The 6370-nt window shown below is 38.9% G+C and overlaps 1 long non-coding RNA gene across 2 annotated transcripts; it reads left to right on the top strand.

The window, feature by feature from the left end:
• The first annotated feature begins 2893 nt into the window (after window positions 1-2893).
• LOC121984333 lies at window positions 2894-5568 on the top strand. Of its 2 annotated transcripts, none has more exons than XR_006112855.1 (3): window positions 2894-3601; window positions 3690-3789; window positions 5411-5568. It is a non-coding gene; the product is annotated as an uncharacterized LOC121984333 (long non-coding RNA). The 2 variants fall into 2 exon arrangements; XR_006112854.1 differs by lacking the exon at window positions 5411-5568 and adding an exon at window positions 4204-4260.
• Window positions 5569-6370: the final 802 nt, after the last annotated feature.

Raw genomic sequence — 6370 nt, forward strand, 5'->3', positions numbered from 1 at the left:
TTCGACAAATATGTTTAAGTATGCTTAATGGTGCTTAGTCTTGGAAAGTCTTAGTTGTAGGCTAGGCAAGGGAAATCTCGGTAGATCATGGAAGCCAGGTGGATTTGATAGGTCTGGAGGACCTGATCCTTAGGTAGTCGAATACTGAGTCCTAGTTGCAGGCTAGGGAAGGGAAATCTCGGTAGATCGTGGAACTTAGGTGGATAGGTCTGAAGGACCTGATTCCTGGGTAGCCGAATAATGAGTCTTGGTGAGTGAAGTCAAGTGGAGAAAACCCTAGGGGGTGGTAACCTTAGGTTCTGGTAAGTGAAGTCAGATGGAGAAAATCCTAGGGGAAGATAACCTTAGGTAACAAGAAGTCTTGGAGGAGTGAACTCCAAGCAAGGTTGATTGGATGGTTTCCGATCGACCGCGCGTAGTCGACCGGACCGGCAGATCTTGGAGATTTTAAGTTTAGTTTTACCATAGCATTCTGTATTACTATTATTGTTGCTGGCTAATAAAGTATTGCAGGAAAGGCCTTAGTGAATTAGGTGATTAGACACTGAGCAGAGAAAGTCCAAACAAGTCTGGAGGATCAATGTTTGGCAGGTAGGTTGAGATAAACAACTGGAGGAGCGACAATGAGGTCATGTTCCTGAAGGGAACAACCTAAGGTTGCTGATCCAGCTGAAGAAACAGGGAAGGTTTCCAAGTTGAGATCAAGACAGTTAAACTGTCTATTATTACTCATGCATTATATATGACTGTGCTAACCTTTGTGTTGCAAGAATACTCTATCTAACACTCTTCTGTAGGTTCATCCTGATCGATCAACCGAACCAGAGGATCGACCGATCGAAAAGGCCAACTCAGAGCAGTATAAGTTTAGACTAAAACAGAGTACGATCAAAGCTTGATCGATCGACCGAACCATATGATTGGTGAACCAAACCCTGATGACTCAACACATTTCAGATCGATCATAAGCAAAAGGAAAGCATGTTGATCGGTCGACCGAACGATCATCACATTAAAGCGTAGTAAGTGCGAATCTCGACAAATCTCGACGAATAGGGAAGGATCCTATTCGGTCAATCAAAAAGAAGGATCGATCGACGGAACCCTTAATGATCAATTAATGTCGAAGATCAAATCAGCATCAGATCTCAGCAAAGATGGAAGGGAGCTGGTTCGGTCGACCGAACCTAGGGATCGGTCGACCGAACGTCGACGGTTCTTATAAAAGAGAGCTCGAGGTCCGAGGCTGAGTAACGCTGTTTGGTTTGAAATTAATCACTGTGCAAGCTTCTGCTGATCGTGCTACTGCTCTATAACTTGCAAGATGCTCCATCCAAAAGTGCTGACCAAGCTTCATCTTTTATTATTGTCGGTATATTTATTTATTCTTGCATTGTACTTAAACTCTTACAAGATAGTAGGGTGTTACTACCTTGCATCTTGTATGCACTACTTCTTTCTGAAGTTTTTGGAAAGAAGGGTTTTAGTGGATTTCCCATTAGTGCGATCAAGGATCACGTGCCTTGGAGTAGGAGTCGACCTAGGTTTCGAACCAAGTAACCAAACTGTGACTTTTACTTTCCGCTGCATATTCTGATTGTCTTTAAAATACGAAAAGAAAAGATTTTTAAGAGTGCAATATTCACCCCCTCTCTATCGCATTCGTTCAATCCTACAATTGGTATCAGAGCCTGGTAGCTCTGAAATTATTTAATCTTTTTTCGAACAATTTTAAAACCTTTTTCTTTTTCTTTAAAAGTGTTTTCTCTTAATTCTTAAGTAATATTTTTTTCTTTATCCCGCACTACTAATCCAAGCTGAAAGTCTTGGAAATATTTTCTTTTAATTCTTTGATTGCAAGAATGTCGATGTCATATCAAGAAGGGTGAAGCATCTACGCCTCCACCGTATGACCAAGTCTACTTCAATTCCTGGAGGTAAATGATGGAATGCTTCGTAGGAAGCAACAATTTCGACAACTGGATCACATTGAGACAACCTTCTCGAAACTCACAAACAAACACAAAGGTAATAGATATATTAATTAGTGTTTTGCCTAACAAAATTTTGTGTCAATTAGAAGATTACAAGAATGCATTCAAGTTATGGACCAAATTGATCGAGCTTCATGTGACTCCATCAAGGCTAGAAGATCAAGGCGAAAGTGAGCTCGAATCTAAGTCAGAATCTGGAGAGTTATCCTCAGAGCCAGACCTAGAAGAACAAGACCAAATCAACTTTTTCGCACTAGTGGCTGAGGAGGAGGCTGATGGATCTGAACTCGAGTTAGAAAAGTGTCCAAGCCCGAATATGAGATGAAAATAGCCAAGGGGGAGAATCCTAACGAGGATTCAGAAGGTAAAATTGTCAATTCTAAATTTAAAGATTACATAACATGTTTTGAGTGCAGTGAAAAAGGATATTACAAAAGCAAATGTCCAAAGAACTGATCTGCACAACCGGAGGCAAAGGAGGAATTGATGCCTAGAGTCCGGAAAATGAAGGACCATATTGAATGTTTCAAGTGCAAAGAGATAGGACACTACAAATTTTAATGCCCGGAAAGAAGATCCAAGGATCCATGGGGAGCAATTAAGGTAAAACAATTTATTTTTTATGAAAAATTACATGTTTCTAGTTTGAATTGTGTAAAATATGGCACCCAAATAATAATTAAATAATAATGTTATTTGAAAAATAATCTTATTGGATTTTTCAGGAATTTTTAGGAATTTTTTGAGATTTAATCGGAGCTCGTATGGCGTATTTAGAGGGGATGCATTTATAGGCTTGAGAAAAGCCTGTTTAGAATACCCAGAGGTGGGAGTTGATTGAGAAACTGATCTAGGGTTTAATTTTAAAACCCCTAAGTTATAAAATTAGAGTTGTGCCCTATCACCCACACGCCGATCCTCTTCTCCCCCCTAAGCCCTCACGCTCCGTTCCCCCTTGCGAGTTCCCGCATGCAGCCGGCGATCTTCTCTTCTCCTCGCTCGAGCACCACACAGCCGACGACTTCTTCTCCCTTGAGCCATAGCCGCCGGCTCTCCTCCTCGTACGAGCACAACACAACCAGCCTTTCCTCCCTCACGCGAGCACCAGAGACGTGCCACGGTACCCGATCGCACGGCATTTCTCAAGGCATCGCTCGCCGGAGCCTTCTAATCCCTCAACCTCTCATCTATAACTCCGCCAGGTACACCTCTTCTCAGACCTCTGCTCTACACAACCGATCTTCAGTGAAAGGGTGGGAAATCCAAGCCCTAGCTTCTTCCCTTGTCGTTGCACTCGTGCGCTACAGCTCTGACCACCACTGCTCGCGTTGTTGTCCGACCGTCGACCGAGACCTTCTCCCGATCCAGCGAGAGGCTGCCCCGATTTGGCCGATCCTCTTTGTGCCATTGTCGATCTCCACGACCATAGGCTCTAGTTGTGGCTTCGACGGGGAAGAAGGCCAGCTCTCGCCTGATCCAGAGCCGTGCCCTAGCTTCCATCGCAGTTGATCTTCACTGATTGCCACACTCCTCTGCCTTGGGACGACACTATAGCAGTGTTTTGGATTTCTTCAGAGAGGAAGTTACAGATCTGGTTAAAGGGTAAGGTAATGTTTAGAAATGGATTAGCATAGATTGTTTTTCCATTATATGTATTGATGTGTGGAGATTTTGATGTTTAGCTGCTTCTTGTAGTTTCAGCCAGCACTATTTACCGACGATCCACAGTTCAGTCCATCATTTCTGGAAGCCACTTTCCTCAGCTGTGAGTCCATAAAGGAGGCTTCTTATTAGGGTGAGTTGTTGGAATTAGTTTATATTTAGCTTATGCTGAGTTGAGTATGGAATGGTTATGAATAGTTGAGATTATTGTAGTTTGGGTTAATTGAGTTAGATAAATTAAGTAGAATTGATTCATGATGCCTAGTTGATTTAAGACATGGATTAAATGATGTATTAATTGATGATTAATTGATACATGATTGATTATATTAGTTGGATTGTTAGTTTATATCTTGATGGATAATTGAAGCATGTTAACAAGAAGGGTTAACTAATTGAATTGAATTAAATCATAAGGGGATTAGGTGTGAAAGAAGTGTTGGAGCAGTAAAGGGAATTAAAATGTTGATTCCTAATCAGATTGGGATTAGGATTAGCTATTTGGATTATGATATAACTTAGCAGTATTATGTATTCTGTGTTGCAGGATACTAGTCGAAGACACATCTCGACGTGACATTATTTGTTACGATCGATAGATAAAGGCGAGTACTTCTTACTTTGTTTCTTTAGTATATTAATCTTAGTGCATGAGCTATACATATTTGGATAGCTAATGTATTTAACTTGACTCCACTCGTATTTTTCTTGCATTTGATACTTCTACTCAATCTTTGAGCTACTCACTTCTGTATCTATACAGTCTCTTATTGTTATCTATGATATTTAGCAGATACCAGATACTAGATACTAGATACTAGATATTAGATATTTGATACCAGATACTAGATTACCAGATACTAGATGTTAGATATTGGATTTATGGTTATTGGATACCATGTTTACTTGCTTTGAATGATGTATGTGTACATACCTTATTGAGCATGATGGCTTCATGTAGCATACCTATTTTCTGTTTATATATATATGATGACTGCTGCATTTTACACATCATGTTATTGCATGTATGTTGGCCACCATGTCTCCCATGTGGTTGAGAGGGTCGTTGGCCAGGACCGCATGCTCGACCACTCATGGGTAGTGGTAGTTGGAGCGTGCCGCTTGTCTTGTCATGCTCCCACTCGCTCACTCATGGGTAGTGACAGCTGGAGTTGTGAGCAGCAGGAAGCCTATTGCTACGTAGCTAGATAATTACTAAGCAAGCTGTCCACTCAGTCACTCGAGAGTAGTGACGGCTAGAGTGTCGTACAGTTGTCATCGATCCGACCTCTTGACCATTCAGGGGTCATGGTGCAGAGAGGTGGGTGGGTTACCATGTGTGCATACGCTGTTGTTATTATACTTATGCTGTTGTTTCTTACTTATGCTGTTGTTGCTAGTTTATACTACTGTTGCTTACCTATGCTGATATGCTTACATATGTTGAGATATACATCTACTGTTTATGTTTAGACACTGATTTACTTGTTGGTATTATGTATATACCTCATATGCTACCCCTGTAGTTATGAGCAGTACTGTAGCAGATCTTTGCTAATTCTGACATTCTATTACTAGCCTAGGATATGATTTCAGGTATGGACACTTTTTATGATATCACTGTAGTATATGTTATTTTTCCTACGAGACTGTATACCTTTGTTTCTCTAGTTTTTTACTATACTCATGCACTATTTGTTTATTACCCGTTGAGTCTTTATACTCACCACCCCGTAAACTGGTTATTTCATCAGGTAATAGGTAAAGGATTTATGGAGTCATCTGGAGATCCTGTCTGCCAGTCCCATGTCACACAGAGCTTCTCGTACCGTTAGTGCTTCTATACGCTTTATTTTGGTTTTGTACTTATTCGTGTACTTGTATCTTTTATATGGAGTTTGACTTTATAGTATCTTGTATTTCGTTTGATGTGGTGGTTGTCGTGTCAAGCTGAGCCGGCTCGCAGTTGGTTGTATTGTGGTTTTGTGATCGTTATTTGTGATTTCCGCTATGTTTTACTTTCAGCTGTGTGAGCAATTTAATATCTATATAACTGCGTGGTTGTGTTTATTCTTGTTCCAGCCGAGTGAGCTGATTATATAACTGCGTGGTGGTGTATATATTCCAGCCATATGTGGCTGATGTATTTTGTATATATGTATATTTCATATTGTCACTAGTACATGGGAGATGCTGTTAGATTTTTGTCTGGCAAGGACTCCTCTGGGGGCGTGACAAATTGTTCTATGAATTTAAAAAAACATGAAAAATCCTACATTAACATTACTTAACAAAACTAATTTAATTAATCAAGATTTAAATAATTCAAATATAATTAAAATTTATCAAATTAACCTAAGACTTAGATCTAATTAATCAAAATTTATTTATTCAAGATAATTTGAATTTAAATCAAAATAATAATTATCTAAAATTAATTAACAATAAACAAGATTCAACTAAAATTCAGAAAATAAAAATAAGAAACTAAACTATGAATTAAATACAAAATCAAATTTTAGAAAACTAGAGAAACAAAATAATCTTTTGAAAAATAAAATTGATAAACTAGATAACATTATTAATAATTTTATAAACTCACAACATCTAGATTTAAGCTATAAATCAAAACCAAATCTAAAACAAAACTTCTACAAACATAATTATAATCATGTACCATTTAATTATTTTAAAACTTAATTAAAATTATTTTC

The sequence above is a fragment of the Zingiber officinale genome, chromosome 5B (genome assembly GCF_018446385.1).
Source record: "Zingiber officinale cultivar Zhangliang chromosome 5B, Zo_v1.1, whole genome shotgun sequence".
In the NCBI taxonomy this organism is placed as follows: Eukaryota; Viridiplantae; Streptophyta; class Magnoliopsida; order Zingiberales; family Zingiberaceae; genus Zingiber; species Zingiber officinale.